We start from the raw sequence: 13,356 nt of genomic DNA, 5'->3' as shown, positions 1-13,356 counted from the left end.
ACAAACATAACTTTTAGTAACACAAATAAGGATACTTTCGATTGTAATTAGTGAAAAAATGTGTTTTATTATCCTTCGAAAGATGTGTGAATATTGAAGTTGTCAGGAAGATCAGAAAATGAAATGTGTTACATACAAGTGAAACTCCCATGATAAATATTTTTATTCCAGACTATATAATCAGGAGCTAAGTGCTGCAAAAACCACGTCAGTGCGTCGAGAGAAAACCCCCTTGGAACATTCGCTGTGACTGTAATTTCAGTACGTTTGGAACGGACGACTGGAGGTAATTGCAGTCTATACAGTGGTTTGGTGTTCCCGAGGTACTTTGTTGAACGCCTTGCTGCGAAGGGATATCTAGCTCGAACGACACTTTTCAGGTGGCCGCAACTAGGTTGTAGCCCCAAACATTCACCGTTGGAGCTCTGGTCACAGTACCAGTCCTTTCTTTCTTTCGTTGGCTCTGGTTTCTGTCCTCGTTTCTCATTGGCTGTTTGGTTTTAAAATCTTGTTTGGTAAGTGTCTGTTCCGAGACTTTGACTCTGACTCTCTCCATCACGTGCAAAGTGCAGCTTCCACACTCACTCGCCGATTGCAAAGTAGTGCAAGGGAAGCGATGCATAAAGGGCTCCCCCAACAAGTTGGGGGTACTGTCCCTAGAGATGTCAGAGCCAGAGGCCGGAACAAGCTAGAAAACCCAAATTCCCGAAGCTCTTCCATGGATTCCCGAGATCGATCTAGGTCACCACTTGCCAACAAAAAGCAGAAACTTCCAGAGAGAACAGACTCCAGACAGAACAAGACCGGAGTAAACACACAGACACCAGAGCTGTACAATTTCCTTCTTTCGAACTACGACACCAAATACAAGACGCCAAAACATATCCTAAATCAAATCCTAAAATATGTGCCAAGAGCTTCCGTTAATGAAATAGTCTTCACCAGGAACGGAATACTTATAAAATCTACTGACCCACATTTCTCCACCATTATCAGAGACAAGGCCTCCTACCAAATTTTTGGTACAAATGCCAATATGAAGCCACTAACCTCTACACGTCCAAAGCAACCTCCTCCGCCTAAACGAGCACCAATGCTATCAGTGGTGATTCGGGGTGTTCCCCCTGAATACACCGACACAGAAATCGCTGAAGAAATTCAGGCAGAAGGTCACACCATCCACAAGTGCATGAGAATCCGAAATGACAACGGACCAACCTATATGGTTCGAATACTGACAGTAGATAAAGATACCGTGGACGAACTATTGCACAATGGAGCCTATATATATTGTCGAAAGCACAGAGTCGAACCTTCCAGGACGTCAACACCACTGCCAGTGCGTTGTGAACGTTGCCAAACATACAATCAGCACACTACAACCAACTGTCCAAATTCAGCCATCTGTGGATACTGTTCTGGGCCACATTCTACCAACACTTGTACAAACATCCAGAACCCGCCTAAATGCAACACATGCTCTGAAGGACATCCTACTTACAGCTATAAATGCCAAGCCAGACCTAACCCAGAACCAAATCACCCTGAGCTTGTTGTTCCCATCCGAACTATAGATAGCTCAACCAAACCGGCAAATTCACTAATGGACCCAATCACTGTGGAAGATCTGCTACGATTCTTTACTATTACAACTCAAAACATCCAGCCATTCCTACGCACACATATTCTGGACCAAGTCATACTCGCTGCAAAAACACTTTTCAAACTGCAGTTACACGCTACGTATACGGGTCCACATGTCCATTTCAATATCAACCCTCTTGAAAACACAAGTACATCCTAAAACAGTTTTCAGACTCTTCATAACGATCATGGGTTATTCTTTTCTCTTCTTAAATATTCGCTCTTTAACAAAACACAAAAGCTTATTTGAGACTATCTTGCAGGAAAAGAATATATCAGCTTTTGCCCTCAACGAAACATTCCTAACGCCAAAATTCAAACCCAAGATCAGCGGATATAATATGATTCGACATGATGGGCCAACGGAAGCTCAACGTGCAAATGGAGGGACCGCAATTGGCTTTCGAAAATCATATCCGCACAGAGAACACACATTACCACCGCATTTCAACCTGCCGGAATACAGCATAGCAACAATATATCTGAGACACAGAAGCATTACACTAGCAACCATCTATGTTCGGCCTGGACATCCTATACCATACAACTTTATCAATTACATTGAAAACAGCTACAAGCATTACATAATCATGGCCGACATAAATCTCCATAGTCGACCACAAGCCGAAAAGCGACAATTTCACCAAACTATAGACAGCTGCCAAAATTGCCATTTCCACCAACTTCCGAAACCATCTAGACCAATCAGCAGTACTTCTCCAGATGTTGTACTTACATCGACTTCCCTCCTTACAAATAGCAACGTGGATGTACTTGAACCCATTGGTAGCGATCACGCACCTATAATCTTTACAGTTGACGCACCTGCACCAACTCCTCACAAACCCTTTCTCATAACAAGGTACTCCTACGATCAAGCAGACTGGGAACAATATCGTAATGCAATCGAAAACGCCGTGCAAAACACAGATACGCCAACAAACGATAGGGATCTGGATGATGTAGTCCCATTACTCACTTCCGCCTTAACTGAAGCTGCGAAAAGTACCATCCCACTTCAAACCATCAATCTATATAAACCAAAATTACCGCCGAACTATCTAAAACTGATTTCAGCCTCCAGGCGTGCCTTCCGAGAGTATGTTGTAACAAGAAATCCTGAAGCGTTACGGCATCATAGACAACTCCTCCGCACGGTACAAAACTATATTATTGCATATAAAAGAAGGAATTGGATAAAAACGTGCAATACACTGGCTGATACATCACATCCATCAAAATACTGGCAGCAATTTAACAAACTCACAGGGAAAAGGTCAAGAACTACATATCCCATTATAGTCGATGGGAAATCCATAGACGACGACCAAGAGAAAGCAAACGCCTTTGCACACCACTTTCAAGGTATCTTCACACCACAAACTGAACCATTACACAAAACAACCCTATCACGTACAGTACAACGTGTCTCAAACCCAAATAACCGAGCTCTCAAACCTAACAATGACCATAGTATGGATGAAAATGAACCTCTAACCTCACCTATAACACCAGAAGACATAGCATGCGCCATATCTCGGAAAAGAAACACTGCTCCAGGCTTCGACTCGGTAACCTACCGACTCGTCAAAGAGGCTCCACGAACCTTTCTGCTAATCCTAGCCACCATATATACCTATATATTACGAACAGGTTACTTCCCGACAGAATGGAAAGTTTCCAAAATGCTGCTGTTCGCCAAACCCGGGAAACCTGTTCGCGAAGTATCCTCTTACAGACCAATACAGCTCACATCGACCCTCAGCAAAATCCTTGAAAAAGTACTTGTACGCAGATTGCACCAACACCTTTCATCCAAGAAGCTCCTACCTGCACATCAAGCAGGCTTCCGACCATCCATCAGCCTCAACGACCAACTTCTGAGATTGATAACAACTATAACAAACCACTATAACAAGTCCTTGCCATCGTGTCTTCTTTTATTCGATCTCGAAAAGGCGTTTGACAAAGTATGGCATTCGGGATTAATATATAAACTCCACAAATTCCAACTTCCTCAATGCTACATTCGCCTTATCCATTCGTTCCTGGCAGGCCGCATGGCATACATCTCTCTGAACTCGGCAACATCCTATCCCATCTTCTTGCACACAGGAGTCCCGCAGGGGTCTGTTTTGTCACCGCTGTTATATTTAATGTATGTAACAGATATGCCGACCATGGATACCAGCACACACGTATTCCAATTTGCAGATGACACTGCTTTCCTAACTCTTGGGAAAACAGTTCAATCCATTAATAAAACACTCCAAAAGGCCGTAGACTCCTTTATTCGCTGGTGCAACCAATGGAAACTATCAATAAACTCTTCAAAAACTCAGGCAGTAGTTTTCCTACCTCCCCACTGTCGCTCCAAAGTACACCGAAACCCCAAACTCTTGAAGATTAAAATAGAGGGGAGACGCATCTTACCTTCAAATCACGTAACATACCTTGGGGTTACCATAGATGAAAAACTGACCTGGCGTCCACACTTAGAAAGGATAAAGAAGAAGGTAAAGAACCGCCTAAACTTGTTATGGAAACTGGTGGGTACATCTTGGGGATTACACCCGACAACAGTCCTAACCACCTACAAAATGTTCTTGCGCCCAGCCATCACTCACGGGCATATTGCTTGGATTGACGCTTCTGCCTCCTTCTACGACCAACTGGAAATCTTTGAACGGCACGCATTTAGATTGGCTTTCCGGATTAAATTACCTTATCCCACAGCACTACTGTATGACAGAATTTCCTTCCCGACCATTTTGTATCACGTCGAGAGCCTTCGCCAACGATACATAACCAAAGCCATGATATCCGAAAACCCAGTATTCTGGAATACCATTCATCTTGATATCCGACATGATGCAGCACCTACACATATTTATACGCCATTACAACACCTGCTCACCATGTATTCATGTTATCTAGATGATCTAGACCCACAGAAACACGAATACGATATATATCATCCATCGCAGTTATCACGCCATATTTATCCCACCACTACAGCCTAAACAGTACCAACAATACTCCGACTCCAAATATCGAAATCCATATTTACAATCTTCTAAACCACGCCCAAAAGTAAGTTAACACATACGAATCACCAATCTTGATAAGAAAAAGATTCCGCAATATACAAAAGCACTTAGACCATCCAAAATGATGAAAGACACATAACTTACAATGAAATCACTTACCGAAGTGAGGGCATAACCCTCTCAACGGGTTAACACTAGCAAAAAAAAAAAAAAAAAAAAAGCTGCAAAAAGAAACTGATTACCAGGTGTAGTTAGAGATTGGTCAATTCATCACAATCTCCAGACTAACAATTGCCTATTTTGGTGGAGCAGGAAAAGTTTTTATAATATGTAAAGAGAAACTGTGACGTTACAAACATGAGTTTTTCCTGTTACGCATATGTATTATATACAAAAATGGTTTGGCAAGATTGCTAATAGCTTACCATGTGAAATAACCATACTTTAAATATGCATTGTTACATTCATAAATTACACAGGCAGCAAGGTAATGTTGCAAAAAAGTTGTGGCAACGTTAACCCCTGACATACCTAACGTTGCTACATAATATTCAGTATATGTTGTGACAACGTTGTCAACCAACGTTGCAGCAACGTTGAAAAAAATGACCCTTAAACGTTGACACAACGTTTTCACAACGTTGTATCAACATACATTCAACGTTGTAACAACGTTAGGTATGTTAGGGGCTAACGTTGCCACAACGTTGTGGCAACATTACCTTGTTGACTGGGTACGTAGGTAGATTTCGGATCGAAACATCAGACGATACGCGACACTCGATAGGCGACAAAAGACAGGAGCGCGTTCATTCAATGGAAGCATTCAGACCGAAGCGACAGGCGACAAACGATAAGTGTCTCTTGGCAACCGACTCTCAGAAATGAATGCAATTTTTTTAAACAGAAGCGACACGACAAACTGCACGTGTCGCTCGCGTGTCACTCGGACTGGGTCATTTTCCCAATACCATACATAGTGTCGCTTCGGTTTGTTGCTCGGGCATCTGCGACACTTTTGCAACATTTGCTTTGGTGAGAATTCACACCGAAGCGACAGGCGAGCCATTCAATAGCAAACGTTTCACACCGTAGCGACATGATAAGCTGCACAATCAGAAATAAATGAGACCTTCCGAACAGAAGCGACGCTCCAAGCTGCACGTGTCGCTCGGACTGGGCCGTTTTATTAATACAGTCCATCGTGTCGCATGCACAGTTCATTTTTTTTTTTTTTTTTTTTTTTTGCATCGGACTGAAGGTGCTCGTGTCGCTTGTGGCCTCAAATAATGGAGTTTTCAGATCTAATATACACGCGACTCGTGTCGCGTCGGAACGAGCAAACCAACGTTTACACCTGCCTTAGCGGCAAGACAGACCGCACAAGCCTGCATTGGTGAAATCTTCAAGCGACATATCGTGTCGCTTGTAGCTTGCCACTCCGGTGTGAATTCTCAGGTGCTCGCGCGACACATGCCGCTTGGGAACGAGCCTATCAACATCAACGTTTCACACGACCATAGAGGCACTCTGAATCAATGTGATTTGTTCATTTACCTATGCAGGTAAAATGGGAAGGGGCTGGTCATTTTACCCAACCTAGGCAGGCAAAGTGGCCTTTTCGTACTTTTTTTTAAAAAAAGTAACGTGTACATTTCTAAACAACGAGAATTAAAAATAATAAAATAGAAATTGGAAGTAAAGTTATTATACTTACTATTGGCCTATATTTCTATAACTTTGCTGATTAAAAAGGTATAAGAATGCATCAAAGCTTAGAGTGGCCAATTTACCCTTCCTTCCCCTATATATATATGGGGGATGAGATTGTAAAAACTGGTTGATAGATTTGGAAACCTGCCCCCACTCCAAAATAAGTTCGGACGTCCCTGACCTGGGGGGGGGGGGGAAGCTGTGGTACTACTAATTGAGGAAAATGAGGGAAAACACAACAGCAGGCAAATTGTGCATTGTTACTTTCATTATATTTTATCCTACATTCTGTGTTGTTTTAATGGAATTCTGTTGATTCAAAGCAGATGATATTCACTATTTATGGGCGTTTTCATTTCAATTCATTATCATCACATTGTGGAAAACAGACTGAATGAAAATGGTGATTGACAATTTGTTTCTTTTGCCATTGGAAGTACCTGTATTTCTTTTACATAGGTGTTCCCACAGTTATGGACCACCAGGGATATGCTCAGAAAAAGAATTCAGTAGGGGTTTTGACACTCAAATACAGTGGAACCTCAATTTTACGTTTTTGAGGGGACCAAGCTAAAAAAAATATTAAAATGTGGGAAAATGTAAAATTGAGGAAAATTTTGCAACATTTTATTACATTGGGACCATCAAGATTGAATGTATAACGTAGGAAAATGTAACATCGGGGTTCCAATGTATACGGCCACTATAATTATAATTTTGCGAAGATGGGAGAGCCCATTGACGAAAATTACCCTTGTAGTCCTGCATCGTGGCCAGGCAGTCTAAGATGCAAGCTTTGGGTCCCGGCTACGGGATTCATGCACAGGTTCAAGTCTCCCAGGGGAAATGTAACAATTTTTCCCCCAAGATTTTGGTCTGTGTATGGGGCAGGTTGCCACCCACCAGGGCTGGTTGGATGATGTTCCACCGGTACCATTCACCCTCTGTACCCCCTGGAGAATGTGAAATATTTTGCATGGTTTATGAAGATTTTGTTGTTCATGAACGTTTTCAGTTGATTTTAGCTCTCGGAAATGTGTTATTGTGAAGTAAAGAAGTATGTTTCTTACCTTAGCATGTTACTTTACCATGTAGCAGAACAGCTCGAAGGCTTCACGCAAATGAATATAGCACCCAAAACGACTTTCCACAACAGCAGCTATAATTTTACGTAGTTAGGTTAGGATTGTTAGGTTTGGTACTGATAGATATTTTCAACATGTTCTCTCGCTATTTCAGTGTGCATACAAACAGTTTTTACTAACAAAAAGCAGCGAAAATACTCTGAAATTGCAAGATTTAACTTACATGGGCCATTCTTTGGGATCAAATATCTCCGTAATTTGAGCTTTCCTTAAGCTAGAACCACTTTTACAGTACGTAAAACATTGAAATCTGTCGATTAAAAGAAAATTCGATGTAATTCTCGAGGGGGTACAGTGGGTAAACGGCCCCGTTCTACCTCTGGTGGGAGTGACACCGACAGTCTGTAAGTAGCTATGCACTGGCCCTCACGGGCTGTTTCACCAAGAGGAGTTGTTGTTATTATTATTTCTTTATCTGAACCTTGATGAGGCAGTTTCACCGTGGCTTTAAATAGTTGATATAGAGTTTATTGAAGAGGCATACAGTTGAATTAGATGTAAATTGACCACAATCCTCCTTTTAATCCCTGAGGTTACACAGGATGGTTTTGTACTAGGGGTGCAAGGAGGGTTTCCTGTGTTTTACTGACTGTTTCATTCAAATTTTTCAAACCCACATTGCACAAAACAAAATTAATGAATGTGGTGATGGACACATTTTGTGCATGTATTTTCAAACTTGACTGTATGTACATGTATCTGTTACCTGTAATAACAGCAATAAATAAGGCAATCGGAAAGTTGGTATAATTCCACTAAGAATGCTTTAAAAGTTAGCAAGAGAGAAAGCACTCTTCATTACTTCCACAGTCAGTAATGTACAGTACAGTAGGTTACACAGCATTTCCGGTAAAATGGAGAAACAATCCACTGAAGATACTCAATAGAGGGCACCACCATCTGCAGTGGGAAGTATGGAAGGTTGCCTATTGTATTAACCAAAACAGCTCATGCAAAACCAAGCAGTGCAGCACATGTAGACATAGATATTTTTTTTAAGTTTCTTGTTAGCCAATAGAAGAACAATTCTCTGCCAGTCTATTTTATGTCAATGATATGTGTACCATAATGAAACCAGTAGTTATGAATAATCTGCTCTGTGAGCAAAAATAAAAAAAATAATATGAACTATGACTGGAAAAGAATAAACATTTCATTTTGAGAGAATAATGTCTGTTACAAACATACAACTACTTTATATAATGCAATGTAGAGCCATCATAAGCGGAGAGAAAATTTTATAGTCTCTTGCTCAAACCGTGATTGATATAGTACTCTTATAGCAGAAGAAATGTTCCACTCATACAAAGAAATGGTACTTGCATTAAATTTCATTACATATTCTTTACCATTACATGTTCCACATTCATACATTATTATAACATGAGTTGAACAAGGAAAAATATTAAAAATAACAATGCAATGGATTCCTTATGCAGTCTTTATTCACAAAATTTTGGCACAAATATTTTTTGGTAAAATTGCATAATTTCATTTTATTCCTATGTGTATTTGCATCAGTTCGGAAATTATAAATTATAAAAAAAGATTCCTTTCCTTTCCTCCTTTTATTACATTGCATATTCTACATGGGAAAGTCAATAATTATCTAATGTAATTTTCTGTAGAGCATATTTGACCATCATTCATTTTGTTTTCTTGTTGTTGCAGGGTTAATATCGCCACTCCATTCTCTCTTTGCACTAAAGAACAGCAAACCATTTGTTGTGGTCTGAAGGAATACCAGGCACCTAATGCTTGCATCGAAATATGGGAAAAGTGCTATACCACAGTGAAGTGTGTGTGAATGGACTGAGAAGTTCAAAAATGGTCGGACCAGTGTCAACCATGGAGGAGGAGAGGATGTCAATCCCCATCCACTACTGACCACAACATTCATCAAGTCATGATTCTGACACATTGACAAGAGACTATTGATGAAGTGACAAGTCATCTGCAAATTTTTCTCCCATATTCTGTTGGAAGTTTTTGGTGAATTTTGGCCCCTTCTACACCTTCAGACCACAAAAAACGGAGCTTGCTGTTCTTCTTTTCAAATGGAGAGCAGAGCAGCCATGTTTACCCTGTAAACAAGAAAAGAAAATGAACGATGAAGGTTAGATATACACTAAAGCAAGACAAATGTAATCTCTATTGACATGAATGTGCAGAAAGCAGTACAGCCAACCTAAAGAAAATTACAGCAAAAGTGAGGAAATTTTCACTCTCCTTTGATTAGGTACACCCAAGTGCAAATATAATAGTAAGCAAATTGTTCATCACCATGTTTATTATTAATTCTGTTTTCCACATAGTGGGGTTCCAGAATTGAAACAAAAAGTATGAATAAGCAGAGAACAAGCTCTGCTACAGCACAATTTTACTCCCTAAAAACATGTACAATGTAAAAGGAAAAAAGAACAAAAATAGAGACGGATGAATTGCTTATTGTTATCTTTGTTGCTGATTGTACAATATACTTTCGGCTCACGGTGAAGGAAGTTGGTTAAACTTGTATATAACTATAAGTTACAGATGCATTCACAATCACTCTTGCAAGTGCTGAATTTGACAGAAGAATTTATGAGCTACATGTGCAAAATACTGAACAAAATGTGGCATGATCTGATCATAAAATACATACAAAAAACTGTACAAAAAAAGTCAATGACAAAAACATAAGCATATGATGGAGAGATCCTTGTTAAGCAAGTAAATTGCATTGCATAATAATATTGGATTTTAATATTAATACTATTATTAATAAAACAGGTATCATTATGATTATTACATAAATAGGTACTATGTATGGAGATGTATCAACAGAACATACTTTTTATAAAATATCCATTCAAATCAGGCAAACGACAAGCCATAAATGTGTCCATTGATCATCACAGTTTTCTTTGAAGAAAAAAATATGTAATACATTAGACATACATTAAAATATGAAATATATTTTTCCTCTAGCTTTTGATAAAGTTCCAGGCCTACAAAGAAGATGTGAGAAGAAAGTGTACATTTTCAGTCATATGAAAAAATACTTATCTTTAAAGTTATACCAGACAAATGGAAAGTGATGTACATTTTCAGTCTTTTTTGTTTGAAAGAGCTACAATACTACTTTATTGAAATAAAATAAATCAATTTTAGAAATGTTCCGAGACTGTTCTTCTTTTTTAATTGGGAAGTTGTTTTTTTTTTGTTTTTTTCCCCCTACAACAAAAACATCTCCAGGATTATGGGTTAGAAGAAATGCAATTATTGCGTTCAACAACAACTTGGATGGAAATATTAATGGGCAAAAATTGAGAAAAAAAGTGCATTTTTGACGCTTTTCGAAATTGGTATAGCTAAAAAAATCCATCTTTGATTTTTTTCCAAATTGTAAGAAATAATCTTTTATCATTGTCCGTAACAAATGTGGGAATCAAGAGTAGGCAATATTTTGTTGTTTGTTATGAATTTCCACACAACAGTGAACACGTTAATGCATCAGCACTGACTATCCTGGGGTGTGTAAAGTATCGGAGTGCTCTGTGAGCACTGCTCACTTGATCGCTGAGCGAACTTGAACCTTGCTTGCCTCAGGTTTGAGCCACAGAATATAGCATTTCTGTATTACGATCTCGTGAGGCAAAGGGAAGAAGAGGAAAACTGTATGAGGATAGCGGGGTGGCAAGCCACGAGTGGCGTGGCTGGCGACCAATGAGGAAATATTTATGAATTATGATGAACGGCTTGCAATATAGCGTAATTAGAGAGGAAGTTCAAGTAACAGAAGGTGATGTAATATTCCAGTTTTTGTAATTGTATTAAAATGAAACTGTTGTTTATTCCAAATAATAAATATTAAATATACATCGTAGTTTTGGAAAGTTGTGCAAGGGTGTGAAAATGAAAATTTCGACAGTTTTGTTCACATCAACTATTCTATTTCCATAATTAACAGCTTTTCAAACATCGAAATCTTGTCCACTCAACACAGCCAAATTGACCACAGATTATTCAAAGGCACTGATATTTTGATCAATGAGCGAACACCATCAAGTAAATGATCTGTCTGCTCAATGAGCGAAAATCTTGCTCAGCGAGCGTCGCTCAGATACTTGACGGGCCCCTGATAGTGGCTATTAACAAGGGCAAAATATTTACCCACAAATGTTTGAAACAAACATATACTGGCAATAAAGTATTATGATAAATAAATGAAATAAAATGTGTTTGACCTAACTTTCATGAAAATTATGCCAATTATGTCTATCACTTTTTGTTTCTCTTTGGCAGATAAGCATTTTTTTCATGACCTTCCTCCATCTTTGCAGACTTGTAACTTTATCAAAAGCCTCAGTAAAAATTTGGTTTGACTTAGTTTATTTGTATTGCTTTTGGCTAGTCACAACAATGAAAATTACTGGTGGTTATGATGAAATGGATGAAAGGACAATCACAAACATATATGGATGATAAAGTACTGCAATGAGAGGATTTCGTTCGAATGGCAAATAGTTCACATGGACGATGCTAGATACTGTACGGAATTGAGAGCTTCTTTCATTTCAGGAGGCAAAATGAATGGTATACACTCAAAGCCCAGTAGTACACATATAACCGTAATTTGACCATGGTAGTGGGTGCTCAAACATGGATCGTGAAGTGAAAGATGCAGTGGAATTGAAACTTGAGTGAACATAGTCATTACCTCCATGTTAAAATGTAGTCTTGTGTATTTTACCAATACAGTAACACATGAAAAAAAAAAAAAGAAATATATGATTGTGGGCTGAAACTGCCAGGATGGATATTTTACATATACCGTGTGTGTCTACGATTATTGTAACGTTAAAATGATATCCCACTATAAATGCTAGAGAATGGGAGCCCAGAACGAGTATGAGTGAGTGAAAGTGGTCCTATGCAGTACTCTAACAGACGTCACAACTCAAGCACCTCAGAGGTTTACACTGACTGTGGTTTCAGGTGCCAGAGCCGCCTCAGCTTGCAACAGCTGCTCAGGGTGTACTATGTGTAAGTAAGGTTGACATTTGGGTGTATTTCAAAATAGTAACACCTTACACCCACTACAGAAAAAAAATAAATGTCATATTTTAATATATGTCTGATCATTCTATTACATACATTTTTTTCAAAGATATTTATGATGATCATGGGCCACCACCTGCCTGATTTGAGATAGACTGACCCTGAGTTAATTTCTTTGGCATACTACTATTTTGTGACTTTGAAACACACAAATTACTATTTCTCCAAAAACTCAAACCTACTTTCACACTAACTTCTCACTATTCTTATCTTCAACTTGTGATAATACTAAACAAACAGAACTTAAAAGTAAGATCAAAGTGGCAAAACAAATATTTGAAGTCACATAACTCAAAAGTTATTGTTGAAACATCAAGCAGGGTTAAGTTATGCCACAACCACTTCCTACCACTTGTAGCCATGGTAGAAGCTTGACTTTTCCTGATAAAACATCCCTGTTACTTTCTTTGCTGCTGTGTTATTTGTTTTGTGAAAGCCACTTTTACATACAATTGTAGCTCATATAGGGTGGCCACTCAAGGACCATGATAAAATTCAAGTATAATTCCCGGTTTTCAAGGTGAAATTTCCAAAAATTCAAGTATACAAGCAGGTTTTTTTTCTCTATTTCAACCTTACATATTACATTCTCTCACCACATACACTCACAAATATATTAAAAATATAAAGGGTTTGTGTGATTCCAATTGAATTCAATTAAATGTATACAGGCTGTTGCAAAATACCTGTTACAATGCTTG

Source organism: Lepisma saccharinum, chromosome 14 (genome assembly GCF_977018435.1).
Source record: "Lepisma saccharinum chromosome 14, izLepSacc3.1, whole genome shotgun sequence".
Classification (NCBI taxonomy): domain Eukaryota; kingdom Metazoa; phylum Arthropoda; class Insecta; order Zygentoma; family Lepismatidae; genus Lepisma; species Lepisma saccharinum.
Note: the sequence above shows the minus strand (reverse complement) of the source record.